The following is a 16,184-nucleotide window of genomic DNA, read 5'->3' on the forward strand; positions in this document are numbered from 1 at the left end:
AGCAAGCTGTGTTCTTATGATTTGTGAGCCTTTCTCTTCCCTCTTCTCCTTTCCCTTTCCCCTTCCATCTCCTCTTCCTGAGCAATTCCGCCTTTAGGTGGGGCAAAGCACAATAAGCACCTTGGGGTGGGCCTGGGGAGCAATGTTAGTAATCAAAGCGGGGTGAGGAAGTCATCCCTATGGAAAGGCTGGGATAGCCTAATGTGGGACATCCCTGTGGAGGGTTGGCCTGCTGTGGGGTTCAGAGTCCAAGGAGGGTGGGAGGGTATCTCTATGTGGGGTGGATGAGTGTGAGATATTAAACCCTGAATGAGGTGAAGGTGGTGTTTATCCTGGTGCAAGAGCTGCTAAACAAGGTGTCCACACAAGGGATGGGGGGCTGTGGTTAGTGAGAGATTGGTTAGTATAGAGGGTGAAAGAAATGTTAGTAAATTAAGAATAATGGGACCTATGTTTCTCACTGTCCAAGAAGGAAGTTACAAATATGGAAAGGGAGCAAACTAGAATGGACCTTGAGATATGAGTGGAAGTGGGGTGTGAACTCATGGATTCCAGTAACTATAGATGTAGAACTAAATTTAAATGCAAATATGTGGGACGCCTGGGTGGCTCAGTCAGTTAAGTGTCTGCCTTTGGCTCAGGCCATGATCCCAGGGTCCCGGGATCGAGTTCCATATTAGGGCTCCTTGCTCAGCAGGGAGCCTGCTTCTCCCTCTGCTCTCCCTGCTTGTGCTCGCTTGCTCACTCTCTCTCTGACAAAGAAATAAAATAATAAATGCACATATGTAATATATGTACATATAAATGTAATTATGGCTATAATGACTATAAGTATGTAAATATCAATGTAGTTTAAATGTATACAGTATTTATTCATACACATACTGTGTCTTCTCATGAACAAGACCTTGGAGCAGTAAGCTAGCTTGCATCTTCCATATTACAGGAAACTGAAGTCTGACAGCAGATGTTTTAGACTTCTCATTCCCTTGTTGATCTGGATAATTCTCATGGGTCTTTTAAAACCATTCCAAGCCTCACCCTCTCTGGGAGCCTTCTTTGATATTCTCCAGACTGTCAGCTGTCTATTTCCATGCTCCCTGGGCCTGCTTCTGTCAGAGCATCTATTGCTTTGCTTACTCTGTCCATTTCTTCTCGATCCCACACCACTGTGCTCCTCCCTTGTTTATTTTCTAACCAGAGCTAATGTAGAATAGACACTCATCAGAGTTTGTTCATCACAAATTTGAGGGTATATGAGAGAAAGAACACATTTCAGGTGAAAGAACACAAGCTTTGATACTCATAAAATCTTGGTTAGCATCTTTATGCTGTAACTTACTGGTTTTGGAAACTTGGAGGCATTTCCCAATTTCTCTGAGCCTGAGTTTCTTCATCTGTGAAGTTTCAATAATAATACTTCTTTTATCTTGCAATGTGTGCTTTTTATTTTCAGGGATGTAGAAGAGTAAGTATATAATAAATGGATACATGAAATTTACTTCTAAATGTTAATTGAGTGTTATGTGAGTAAGGATTTCTATTCCATACTGATTTCTATTCCATGCATGAAACAATAACTTGCTTATGAATAGACATTCAATGAAATGGTTGCTGGTTGACTACAGACACACATTCAAAAATTCTCCCTTTACACTGTGGCTTTATTTTCATTTACTCTTTTCATATTTTGAGAAATATCTCATTTCTTAGTTTTTATAAGCACTCTTTGGAGTATGAGTATCTTTCTAAAAAGGTATTTTCTAAGAAAGAAAGTGAAACATTTTGTGAATTACATTTCTCAAGACATGAGTCTGTTTTTCACCCTTTATGTCATCTTTATATATACACACATACTTTTTACTTGAAAATGCATTGAATTGGCTATCAACAAGTCATATCTAGCCAAATGGAAAGTGTAAAAGCTGTTCTAGATAACTATCAGCATTTTTTATTTAGATAATTATTCCCTCTAATTAACTGAAAATTGTGTTAACAACATCAGTTGTCTAAGTCGGCTTGGGCTGTCATAAGAAAATACCAAAGACTGGGTTGCTTAAACAACAGAAATTTATTTTCTCACAGTGCTGGTGGCTGAGGAATTCTGAGATCAATGTGTCAGCAAGGCTGTTTTCTGGTGAAGGCACACTTCCTTGATTATAGATGGTCACCTTCTTGCTATGTCCACATATGGCCTTTCTTCTGTCTGTGTGGGAGGAGAGAAAGCAAACAAACTTCTAGTGTCTCTTCTTGTAAGGATACTAATCCTATTGGAATAGGGTCCCACCCTTATGACCTCTTTGAACCTCAGTTACTTTAGAGGTTCCATCTCCAAATAAAGCTAGCTTAGTGTTTAGGCCTTCAACATATGAATTTTAGAGGGGGGACAAATTCAGTCTGTAACATCAGTATTAATAGGAATTAAATTATTCTTTAGTTGTGCTTGTTAAAAAAAATCTATCAATCTCAGAAATTTGCAGGCAATGGATTGAATAAATCTGATATATGGACATCTTTAGTCAAATTTATTTTCACAGCCAGTATTTGCCAAAGATTTTATTTCTAAAAATTTATCTGACTAATATATTCTAAGAAGTTATAATGATACACATGTTCAAGGATTTCCATTTCATGTGGGAATGTGGGAGATCTGTATGAATTGGTATGGAAATATGGCTAATTTATATTTTTACTGCAAACAACATAGTTGAGGAGAGTTATTTGTTTAAAACAAATGATGTATGTATGTACAGTGGCAATACTAAATATTAGCAAGAAAATGTATGTAAATATAATAAATATCTTAGAAGGAGACCCTGGAAGGAAGGAGTTAAGTGAGAGATATTTTGCTTTTTAGCCTATACTTTTCTTTAATTTTTAAATTATGTTTACCATGAGTATATATTACCTTTCAAATAATTTTTCAAAAGATTTTCTATAACTGGCTAGAGGAGTAAATAGAAGGGAGTGGGCCATGAGGCCTGTTCTATAAAACCTACTCTATTCAGTGGCTTATTTAGGTCAAACATACAGATCTATTATTAAACACATATTTAAAAGCTACTTCTTTTTTAAAACTCTACTTTGTCTAAAAGGTAGAACTGTAAAGTTATCATAAGATTTGTAAAATAAAAAAAATTGTAAAAAACAAGAATACTATTAAGGGCACAGAGAAATATTGGTAAGCCATACATTTATGTTACATCAAATTTCTCAGTGTAGACTGAGTCTTGAATTTTACTAGAGCACGTTGCTTCAGCATATTTTGAGCTCTGGATGTTAGCATGTGTTTTTAAACAAGCAAAAATGGATTTATGATTTCATGTTTCAAACATAATTTCTTAGGAAATATATTAACAATATTGCCTTAAAAGTTTTACTTACTATACTATACAAATGCAATACATATATAAAATTATAAAAATATGTTTGTGAAACTTCCACATTGCACTAATTTTGATTTAAAAGTAGGGGAAATTTTCTTTAAATTACATTTCTCTTTTACCAATTCATCATTAAATTGTCAAAACCCTGGGCACCCGGGTGGCTCAGTTGGTTAAGTGTCTGCCTTCGGCTCAGGTCATGATCCCAGGGTCCTGGGATCGAGCCCCACATCGGGCTCCCTGCTCAGCAGAGAACCCTCTCCCTCAGCCCCTTCCCCTGCTTACTCTCTCTCTCAAATAAATAAAATCTTTTTAAAAAATTGTCAAAATCCTTATTTAGCCCTTCCCCATCAAATACCCATATTTTTCTACAAGCATTAATAATACATTTCCCTACAGTATTAACTCTGTTTAAAATTCCATGGTTTTCATGTTTTATTCACTCTCTTCTATAAATATTCTCTCTCAGCTTGAATTTGAATTTACATGACAGTCTATTAAACATAAAGTTTTTTTTTTTGAGAGATGAGCTCAAGAGTTCAGTTTCGAAAAAATCTAAGATATACCCATTCTATTCTTTTTTTTTTTTTTTTTTTTAGGTTTGACAGATTAAAACAGCCACTTCATGTTGCAGGTGAAAATTGTAATCACTGGGAATTTTTTCAATTTCAATCCAGAGACAGTTCAGTACCCTTATTTTTATAGAACTAGTTCACATTCTCCCCTCTCTCCCCTAATATGGAATGCATCATGAATTTACAGGTCATCCTTGCACAGAGGATCATGCTAGCCTTCTCTGTATCATTTCTTTTTTATTATTATTTTTTTAAGTATATGTGCTGCTGAAGCGAGCACTCACATTCTTATTAAATGACACACTTGTATACTTGGTGACCTCTCTCTTGTTACTTAAAGATGGAATTAAACTATAAATGATAGCAAATATTCCTTCAGTTTCTGTGGTTGTGGAAGAACACCAGATAGCATATTTGCGGGCTTTGTGGTATAGTTTTGGTATCAAAAACGATTTTGAGCTCATAGTTTGCTTTGATGAAATGACTACACGAAGGGAAAGGCAGTTTTCCAGTTTTCACATTAAAAGCCTAAGATACTGATTTTTTTCCTGTTCCTATCCAAGAGAAATCTTTGTACCATAATCCAAAGACTTGCATCAAATTAGTTAGTATTGTTTAAAGGAAAGGTTGAACACAATCTCTTTTTTGGTATAGAAATATTATAGATGGCAAGTGCAGATGTTTTCAGAGGGCATGCCATGTAGCCTTTTATTGATTTTATATTGTGGAAATTTATGGTACTGTAAAGATTTATCTAGACATCAGTGAGTAACTGATAGTAAATGAAAAAACCTTATAGTTCCTTATGAGGCCTGTGCATTAAGCACAATGACCTTTGTCCTCTTTTAAATAAAAATAAAATATAATCATAAAAACAATAATTGAGATCCTTTCTTACAGTCCATTTTTTTGAAAAATGATATCGAGTTAATTGACTCTTTATCCTTTGTATTTATCTTTCACTGTAAAGTATTTATCCTGCTGGAAAATATTGTTTTAAAATTGTAAGTGTTCTCTCTATGAAGTGTGAGGATTAGAGCTGAAAACGTTGAACAGGATAAAAATATCCATATCACTATCTTTGAAGCATTGTCAATTTATATGACATATAATTTGAAACATATGTAGTATCTGTATGAATACATGTAATGTAAAGTCTACAGATTAAAAACTGTATTTTTTTAGCAGAGAGTAAACATGATGATTTCATAAATTAGAGTTGTGTACCATTTTGTAGTGAAGAAATTTTCTAAAGTAAGACCTCATTACTTGTAAGTGCAATCTCTTTCGGATTCTTTGTACAATAATACAAAAGTCTTCCATTTGCTTGTGATCATTAATATAGTTTTCCAAGACAAATCAGATTAAAAATAATGATTAACATTGGCAATAAATATGTGAATCAAATAATTTATAAATTAAGAAATTGTTCTTGTCCACCTGTTAATTTTCCTATAATCAACTTGGCATAGAGACATAGGAAACCATTAGTTTCTAAATTTTTATTATATGTATTAAATTTGTAGTAGGCACAATGTTTTACTGTACTTTTTATATATTTAGTACAGGACAAACTAAATGGAGTCAGTGTCCTGTGACCTATTTGTTTATAATGTTGTTAATCCTTGAGGACCCCCGAATTGTCCAGTTTCTACAAAGCCTCATAACATAGTGGCCATAATATACTCTGTAAGTTTTCCATAAAGTAAAAAAAAAAAAAAAAAGCACCTGGACTTGTTTCAATGTTTTGGGTTTTGTTTTTAATTTGGTTTACTCCCAAATAAAATGAAACCTCGATTTTTCAACATTTCTTTACAAACTGCATTTCTTATCTCCATTGTATTTATTTGTTTTCTTATCCAAGCATTGTTCACTATAAAAATGAGGAAATATTTGGTTATAAAATAGAGTCTCTCTATTTTTAATAGAAAGAAAATATGTATTGTCATATTCTAGAAATCCTGAAATTACATATAATCTTAAACCTTCAGAAGATAAACATCTGTAAAAAAAACAACACACTAGTTTGTGAGATAATCCTTTTGTCTTAGAAATTTCACTTTCAGAGTACGCACAATACTTTTCAAAATATGCTTGAAATACTGCACTGCTCAATAAGTGTCTTGATTCATTGCTAATTTAAAAATTTTTTTTAAAGATTTTATTTATTTATTTGACAGTGAGAGGGGGAACACAAGCAGGCTTCCCACTGAGCAGGGAGCCCAATGCGGGGCTTGATTCCAGGACCCTGGGATCATGACCTGAGCCGAAGGCAGACGCTTAACTGACTGAGCCACCCAGGCGCCCCTAAAAATTTTTTTTTTTTTAATTTAAGTAAACTACATCCAACGTGAGGCTTGAACTCACAGAGACCAACAGTCGCATGCTCCTCCGACTGAGCCAGCCAGGCGCCTCAATTCATTGCTAATTTTAAAAATGTCTTCCAATAACTGGATATTTTGGTTCAATAAAATCATATGAAAATATTTCCCATATTTAATAAGAATATTTGATAGAAATAGGATTTACTCCATTGGATCTTGTCCACAAAAATAGTCATTATTTTTAATAAAATAATTATTTGTAATAAAAAGTATTATTGCTGATCTCCAAATATTGCATATTCTTGTTTGGTAAATATGTCTAATATGAGCACATCTTTAAGTGTCTTTGATGAAAGATCAAAATAAAGTGAGTAAAATTTTATAGTTCTATTTTCTCCTGCTAACATTCCCAATGGAATAGTGGAAATAATACAAAAACTCTTCCAATAACAGAATTTTACATATTTAACATATTTAGGACTTGCCCTCTAACATGTCTCATCAAGCCTATTTCTCAATCTTTTAGTCCCTTATTCCTTTTGATCGTTCTTTCCCAACTATGTACCTTTCCAGACTACTACTTATTTTCAACCCCATCCTTTGGATCCCGATTTTAAATATAAGCAAACTCCAGTATACATTTCCTTTCCAAACAAAACAAAACAATAAAACAAACCTCTTAACTGCTTTAAATAAAGCCTAGTTATCTTGAGTGGCAAAACTGGGACATCTTCTGTTTCCGTAGTTCGTTTATTGACATCCAATCAGTATATTTTTCTTTTCCCACCACCACCTGCAGATCATTGCACAATAGCTTTGACTATTGTATCTGTGCATCTGTGCATCTGTGCACTTCTTTTCACATTACTTACTCCTTTCATTCTCTTAAACCTATTTTTGCCACTGTGAGGCTCCTCTGTGTCTCATTCAGTCTCTCTTCAGTAAACTTTTTAGAGCCCTTAGCAGAATCACATGCCTCTACTACGGCCAGCAATTTCAACAATGATATTGCTCAAACTCTAAAAATCTCTTATTTCCTTCACTTACTTTACCAAAATCAAACCTAGGGTATCTCTACACAACACTTTCTGTGTCATTAGTTTTGGGTTGCTCTTTGGGCTCAATGAACATGCGTGGAATCAATCCTACAAGGATCCTCGATTGTGAAGATCTACCGAATTACCAAGAGCGTTGCAGATCACTTGTATATTCTGTAATTATGCCCCACCCTTGCTACAGCTGTCAACATATCTTATTATCTACACTGTAGAAACTGAAGTAATCCGATGTGAGGTGTTTTAATATCTCTCCTCCTCAATATCCATTTTCTAGTTTTTCTTATTAAGATTAAAGTCCCATTAATGTGCTGGTTCCCCCTTTGCTCATTTAATTTGAATTTCATTCATAAATGATCACACTTCTTCCAGGTATTCAGATTTTCTCTCTTCCTTGGCTGTTTGCTTGTCATGCATGCTTAATTCACCCCTACATCAAAATGGCTTCCTTCAAACCTTCTACTTTCTCAGGTAGTCATTAAACCACTCATCTTCCTCTCAATGTCAAAGGGCACAAAGGAGTAATCCCTACTTGCCTCTTGAACTTTCCTATCCCCACTCAGCTTTACTTTCATCTCCTGTTGCCCATTGCAAAAATCTCAATAAGAACACCAGCTTCCCCCTCATAGTGTGTTTTGGTCCCAGCCTTTGAGCACTTTGAGCTCAGTTTCTGTGATATTTTACACCTTACCCTCAATGAGGAGTGTTCTTTCATTGACATATTGGTTGTTGCTCTTATAAATCTTTTCTAATTCTCTCACTGTGACTTTTTTTTTTCCTTTCATGCCTTCATAGGTTTCTTTCCTTTCTCTGCCCAAATGTACACATTCCCAGGATTCTATCCCCTGCTTTTTCTCTCCAACCCTTTTACTAAGTTACAATATTTACTCCATTGTCTATATCCATCACTTCTGTGTAGATTTGTTCCAAATCTTCCGGGATACTTCTCTCCTAAACCCCAGAAATGTATTTCCAAATGGCTGCTAGAATTATCCATCTTGGTGTGTTGTGAGTCCTGAGAACTCAAACTCTGTAATTCCAAGTTAATCATTAATTTCCATTTTTGTTTTTTAAAAAATACTATAACTTTCCTAAATATTTAAGACTTGTACTCTCCATCATTGAATTCTTTCAACCCTCACATCAAAACTAGCAGTAAAGTCCCCTGGTATCAATCTTCACTGAGTTTCCAATGTCACAATATAATATGTTGAGATTTTATTTTTCATACTTTTTCTGTCTCTTATTTTATTACATATGATCCTTCCTCAAGTTATTCAGAGGCTTCACGTTGGGCTGAGGGGAAAGTGGCACTGTTACACACAGAGTAATAAGAGGAAAAACAAAATTCCTCTTTTTCTTAAAAAATGAGATCTCTGTGTATCAAAAGGAACAGTAGAAGAAAACAGAAAATAGATTAGAAAACAGTTGATTTGGGAGGCGCCTGGCTGGTGCAGTTGGTTAAGCATCCAACCCTTGGTCTTACTCACAGGGAGCCCCTGTGTCAGGCTCTGTGCTCAGCGAGGAGTCCACTTAGGACTCTCTCTGTCCCTCTCCCTCTACCCCTCCCCCCCCACTCTCTCTCTCTCTAAAATAAACAGATCTTAAAAAAAGAAAAAGAAATAGAAAATAGTCAGATTGGAAATGAAGATTCTTCCACTCCACCTGGTGGACTAGGAAATGATTAGAAGATTATGTGGCCTGGGTCAGGGAAGAGAAATGGAGTTGGGAATATGACCTACAAGAAGGATTGTCAGAGACGAGAGAAGGGAGCAGTGGGCATGGAGAAGGGAAGTAGGTTAGCATCAGACATTGTCCCTCATACTCAGTACTGGTGAATCATGTGGAAGCTAGGCCAATATCTGCTGAACACATGTCACTGTTTGTAACCTCAGCAAGGTTAGTTGTGGAGTATGAGCTCAAATCACCATTACATCATCTAGCAGAGCAACCAACCACGCAAATACTTGGCTAACCCTCATCTGAATTTTCCTTTTTTTTCTAATGACTCAGGATATTTCTAAGAACCTCTAACAAAAGATGGAGGCAGATGCACTTTTCCCCCAGAGGAGTGGTGACAATGTGGGAAGGAAAAGCTTGGTATTTATGCTTGAGTAAAGGGAAACATCCTCCTACAAATGGGCCATGATACAAACACCATTAACTTTTGAATCTTCTGGCACTGAAGTTGCCTCACCCATAAATTCTTACCAGAAGACAAAGACAAAGTCTGTACATAAATGATGTGGTTGGTTGATCTGATAAGGGTGCACAGTCCAGAGGATTATTAGATAAATACTCTGGGAGTAGGTTAAATCTGGGCTCCACACTGTTTACCTGGACAGAGCATCCCCCTCTGCAACTTTCACACTTACTAATCTTGTTCAGTTATTGATTTTGATGTGGAGAGGGAAGAAAGGAAAGATATCTGTAGTAATCTTGCTAGGGTGGCAGCCTGGGGGCAGGGAGCTAGTTCTACGAGTCCTGATGGCTGACACAGAGGAAGAGATATCAGTAAGAGCAATAAGAATAAAGAAAACAATAATAAAATTTCTACTCCTGCAAAACGGTAGGCCTGGGCTTGATACCAAGATACCATGGTTGTGAAAGACTAGGAAAGGTTGCATTAAGTCTTCTAGATCAAAGGAGACTAAAAGAACATGGCAACCAAAGGCAGTTAAAGGGTCTGAACTGGATCCAGATCAGGAAAATGTCGTAAACAGTATCATGGAGCATCTGTCAAGAAACTGAATGAAGGACGTGTAATAGGTAATAATATGTCATCAATGTCAAGTTCCTTAATTTGATCATTTTACATTGTCAACTGTAAAAAAATGTTTTTGTTCTTAGATATTACAGACTGAGATTTTCAGAGAGGAAGGGCAATGCCATCTACAACTTTTCTCTTAAATGTTTCAGAAAAAAAAAAAAAAAAAAGGCTTCAAGGGAAGCTTTTCAAGCTTTTGAAAGTAGAGTAAGTGTAGTTTGCCGAGAGACCCCTGAAGGGCCACCTGGGAAGATGAAGGACTTGGTATCTAACTCTTTTCTGTTATCTTTGTAATGGCCCTGGGCCTACCCGGAAGATTATGATAAAGAAGAGAAAGCTGGAAGCTTCAGTAAAGTGTTGGAAAAGGGCAAAGAGATATAAGCCTAAACCTTCTGTGAGATGAGCCAGAGTAGATTCGTATCATGCTGTCCACCGGGATATTTTCCTTTAGGGCTGTGGGGCCTCAAAAAGAGGCAAGTGTGAAGCAGAAAACATTGGAAGATAAATAAGAGACTGTGCAGAGATCAGCAGATCAGCGGTCCTATTGCCAATGACCAAGTCACTGGAATTGCTCACTAGCAAAAATTTGAACCGTCTCCAAAGACAAATGCTTGAGGGCTGTGCCTATGGAGCTTAAGCCTAAAAGAGCTTAAGAAAGGCTCAGAAAAATTCCTGAAAGGCTTATAAGTTAACACTTTTCCCTCTTAATCATGGAGAGACAGAAATAGATATCTAACATAAAATTTATTTTCACAGAAATCATGTTGAAAGATAAAATAGTTATTCTTAAAAAAACTAAAATTGTTTGGCAGTTCTAAGAAATAACGAGGTAAATTGTATTATTCATTTTGATTCTCCAATTTATAGATTGGCAAACAAAATCTGAAAAATAAGGGGAAAAGTGTCGGGGGGAGGAGGGTCCCTTTGCATCACTGTCCAATTCTGTCTAGATCTGTCTGGGCAGAGACTCCCTCACCCAGCAATGGCTAGCAGCCCTCAGGGGCTCAGATAAATACTAATTCCTAAGAAATTTCTCAGCTGTTTAGGGAGTGAGCTGAGCTTGATAGGAGCTGACACAGGTGTGCATTTCATTAACCTCAGCAAGGTCAGGCCATAACTGCCCTAGGGCTAGCTCAATAGCACCTTTGGGCTTAGTAAGGAAGAGAGAACTAATAGTGGTGGTGGAAGGTGTTATTTTTTTTCTGTAGAAAAATTCCCTGTCTGAGATCATCCACAATTTATCATCACTATATATATAAAATGTAGCAATAAATGCATAATTTAATTCATAAAATAAAATGTATTAAATATATATACTTCCTTTCCAAATTTACTTATTGTTAGCCCTTTTGGGTGTGTGAAATTATTCTTCTCTAGCAGAATTTGAGTTTCCTACTAAATGTGTTAGAATAGGGTATTTTATAAACCAAAGAATGCTCCAATCATCACGTAAAAATCCATTTTTTTCTGAAAACAAATCTAAATACCTGAATGGACATTATAAAAAGGTAAGTCTAATCATAGGGGAAGGGAGGGAAAAATGAAACAAGATGAAACCAGAGAGGGAGATGAACCATAAGAAACTCTTAATCTCAGGAAACAAACTGAGGGTTGCTGGAGTGGTGGGGGGTGGGAGGGATGGGGTGGCTGGGTGATGGACACTGGGGAGGGTATGTGCTATGGTGAGCGCTGTGTGTTGTGTAAGACTGTTGAATCACAGACCTGTACCTGTGAAACAAATAATACATTATATATTCAAGGGAAGGATTTTTGTTTGCTTTTTTTTGTTTTGATGAAAGAGATCTGAGCAGGCATCAGCTAAGGATAAAGAGTTGAGAGGGTTAGATCTATAATATGAACGAAAGAGAAAATAATTAATACTCACAAAGTTTTTCAAAAGAAATAGAGTTTGTGATCTTGAAGCTCAAGTCTGGAATAATGAGACACATCTTTTAAAAAGATTTATTTATTTATTTTAGAGGGGGGAGAGAGAGCACGCAAGAGAGCGTGCGAGTGGGGGGAGGGGCAGAGGTTGACTCTCTGGCAGACTCCCCTCTGAGCATGGAGCCTGTCTCAGGGCTCCATCTCACGCCCCTGAGATCATGGCTCCACCTCACGCCCCTGAGATCATGACCTGAGCTGAAATCAAGAGTCCCACCCTTAACCGACTGAGCCACTCAGGCGCCCCAAGACACATTTTTAATTGTGTACCAGAAGACGAAAATGGTGACGATGTAGGCACAGTTCTATGTGAGATGTGTTTTCTTTGGGAGTAGCAAGGAAGGCTGTCACAGCCGAGGAAGCCAGGCTGATGAGAGCAGCAGGTGAGGCAAAGTCAAAGTTAAATGTTTGTATTTTGTTATAGGGGCATTATAACTCCTTCAATCTCTAAACTTTAGAATGATTTATCCTTATTTAAAAACTCTTAGATTAGGAGTTTCTTTTGTACAACTAAGATTTTGTGAGTTTCATGCCATTCTGCAATATTTATCTTAGATTTTCATATATGGCTTCTGATACCCTACCTGTTTGCAGCTGCAAGTTGGCACCTCAAACTGGCTTTCGTATGCCAAATTCAAACTCCTGTGAGCAAATTCGTCACATTTCAAGCGACTTCTCAATGACACTCTGCAGACCAAGAGCTTATCACCATATCAGCATCTCTATCAGAACATTTTGCATTTGTGCCTAGTGATTTAAATCTTTTAATTTTTCAGTGCTTTCTCGAGTTTTTACAAAATAAATGGAACATAGAAAATAAAAGTGATAGCACTAGTAATAAAAACAGGGTCTCATTAAATGAATATAATGAGATAAAGGTGGAAATAATTAGGCATTTTGAAAAGAGCAAACCTTTGACCAACAATTGTATTCTAATTTGACTTAAACCAGTCAACTTATCAATTTTGAGTAAAGTACTGAAGAGAAATAAAAAGGCACAAAATACTGGAGATAAGTAATTAAAAATTGTCTAAAGAAGAAGTTAGAGTTAATGGATTTGTATCTTGAGATAATTTTTTAAAAGACTTTATTTTTGAGAGAGGGAGGGTTGAGCGTGAGGGGGGTGGAGGAGGGGCAGAGGGAGAAGCTGACTCCCCGCTGAGCAGGGAACCTGATGCAGGACTTGATCCTGGGACCCTAGGATCATGACCTGAGCCAAAAGCAGACATTCAACTCTCTGAGCCACCAGGGCACCCATGTATTTTGAGATAATTTTATATTCATACGCAGTTGCAGGACATAGTAGAGATACCCAGTACATTCTTCACCCAGTTTCCCACAGTGGTAAATTTTGCTGTACTCTACTACAAAATTAAACCAGGAAATGGTCGCTGGTACAATTCACTGGCATTCTTTAGATTTCACCAGTTTTATATGCACTCACAGTTACTGGATTTTATAATATTTTTAACTAAATAAAAATGCAATCTTTCAAATGAAACATGTAAATCTATGGTAAGTTTTAAATATTTGACTTGTAGCTCTTTTCAGGAATGCATTATATCTGAAAAAGTATGATACGGCTTTATCTTGAATTTATTCTAACATCCTCTACTGTGGACTTTGCCATTTCAGAATTACTTATTTTATAAATCACATCTGAATAATCTCTTACTGGCAATAAGAATAGTCAGCAACATTAATGTTCTTTATAGGTATTCCTTTTAAGAAAGTGATTTATTAATAGATAAATTATGGAGATGTAATAAGCTTAGAATATAATTTATTTTATTAACTAATGTACTTTTAATGTATAGTTTCTCCATTCTTTGTAATAATTTTGTGTTTATATGTTTATGCTTATAAAACATTCTTTACCTTGGTACAAGTCACATATAAATGAGTAGAAAATAAACCGCAAAACTCTCCTTAGGAATAGCCCAGGGTAATATCTGGGTGTCTGAAGTAGGAAGTAACAAACAGTGAATGGTGGGGGAGGGGTACATTTCAGGTAACATTCAAACCTAGACCAATAATCTTCCAGGAGAAATCCTGGGTGATCCACACAATCTCTTCTATTACTAAAGCAAAGCATGAGTGACAAACCTTCCTTTTTAAGGAGTGTAGCAGCAATTCATGGTTTACACAGTCCGTTGAAAATGTATATATGACAGTTGGAGACACGGAACCTAAAGTGTGAACTTTGGAAAAGTAAAAACCCCTGATTCAAAAGCATTATGATTCAAAACCACACGGTTGGAATAAGGAGTGGTATGAAGCCACAGAGAAGATTCATTGGGTAATGTAGAAGCAGAATGACTACGGGACAAACAGATCTGCTGAGGCTGAGCATAGAGATTTAGTGCCTACACTGTGACATAAAAAATAGAAGAAAAATCTCCTACAGAACAGTGCCTGAAAAAGCACTGGTAGAAATGTGAATATCGGTTTCCATGCAGTCAGTTCAGGTATCTGTATGTCTATTTTTTTTTTTAAGATTTTATTTATTTATTTGACAGAGAGAGCGTGAGAGCACAAGCCAGGAGACAGAGGGAGAGGGAGAAGCAGGCTCTCCGCTGAGCAGGGAGCCTAGGAGCCTAATGTGGGGCTCGATCCCAGCACCCTGGGATCATGACCTGAGCCTAAGGCAGCCACTTAACTGGCTGAGCCACTCGGGCGCACCTCGGTATGCCTATTTTTAACAAATAGCACCAAGAAAGAAAAAGATCCTAAAAGCTTTAATCAGCTATAATGTTTGACTTTCTCAAAAAATTTTTTTTCTCAGTGCTAGTTGAATACCTTGATTGTGTTTACTTCACATTAAACCAAATTGAAATTGCTGTAACCTTTGGTTTCCCATCTTTAGTACACACATGAAACTTAAACATTTGTCTTACTTAGGACACAGTTAAGCTTTGAACTGACTAGAACTCAAAGAGGTGGGCTGATTAATTATGTCAGCGATTATCATTCTTTTACATAACATGCTTTTGTTTTGTAAGAAATAAAGGACGAAAACAAAAATACTATTTTAAAAGCTATAGATTATTTCTCAGTAGGTCTTCTCTTAAAAAAGATTTCTTAAGTTACAATTAAATATTTCTCACAGAATAACCAAACATGTTTATACTGTCTAGACTTGTTATCTTGCCTTTGGCTATGTCATAATTTGAAACAACTAGGTGACATTGGAAGGATAAAAGATAAACCAGTAAATCTGCTGAAATTTAAGAATTAGTAACATAATATAAGTAAGTATCTAAGATACAGAACCTATGGGTAAAAACCACGAAAACTGGAATAGATGTTAATAAGTACATACATTCATTACTTGTTCCCATCACAATACACAAAATTCAGGATCAACTTTGTATGTTATAAATACATTCATTTGTGCTGTAACATTTTGGTTTTGGTAAAGCCTACATAGGAGCCTTCTTCACATTTCCAATTTGTGGTGGGAGCTTGGGGAAATCTTCTCCAGGAGTATATATTTTAAGACAGCAGAAATAAGATTATTTAAGGCGGATTGAGTTACACTTCATTCTCATGAATTGTTATATTCAATAAGTGAGAACAAGAGTGCAGTTGGAACTATTTCACAGGGGAACTTCATCCTCCTTCAGTGTTTCTTCCTGGAGATTGTGAACCGTTTTCTTCAACAGATAATGTAAACGTACCATTGTAATAAATGACGATCCCCCCCAATATTGAAAAGTGAATGACCCACAAATGCATAAAACTATAATAAGCCTCATTAGTAATTAGGGAAATAAAAATTACAACCATAATGTTTGCATATGTAGATATATAGGATATATATAGATATATCTTAGTAGATACATATCTGCCAGTTGGTGTACGTTAAAAGTCTGAAAATACTAAGTGCTGGTGAGGATGCGTAATAATAGAAATGCTCATAAAATGCAGACAGGAGAGTGCATTTTATAAGCACTATAGAAAACAATCTAATAATACCTGCTAAATTTGGAGATAATTATTCCCTATAGCCTGGAATTCTACTCCTAGGTAAACACATCCATCAATGTGTCAATGATTTTAAAACTTTGCAAACCAGATCATGACAAGTACGGAGAGCAGAGTATATCCTTATAGACTATTGTTTTTATAAAGCATAA

At 36.1% G+C, this 16,184-nt stretch overlaps 1 non-coding gene across 1 annotated transcript; it reads right to left on the reverse strand.

Moving 5' to 3' along the window:
* Window positions 1-4,115: 4,115 nt before the first annotated feature.
* Window positions 4,116-4,219, reverse strand: LOC113912080. The gene has a single exon (XR_003516702.1). It is a non-coding gene; the product is annotated as a U6 spliceosomal RNA (small nuclear RNA).
* Between the last annotated feature and the right edge of the window lie 11,965 nt (window positions 4,220-16,184).

The sequence above is a fragment of the Zalophus californianus genome, chromosome 12 (genome assembly GCF_009762305.2).
Source record: "Zalophus californianus isolate mZalCal1 chromosome 12, mZalCal1.pri.v2, whole genome shotgun sequence".
NCBI lineage: Eukaryota > Metazoa > Chordata > Mammalia > Carnivora > Otariidae > Zalophus > Zalophus californianus.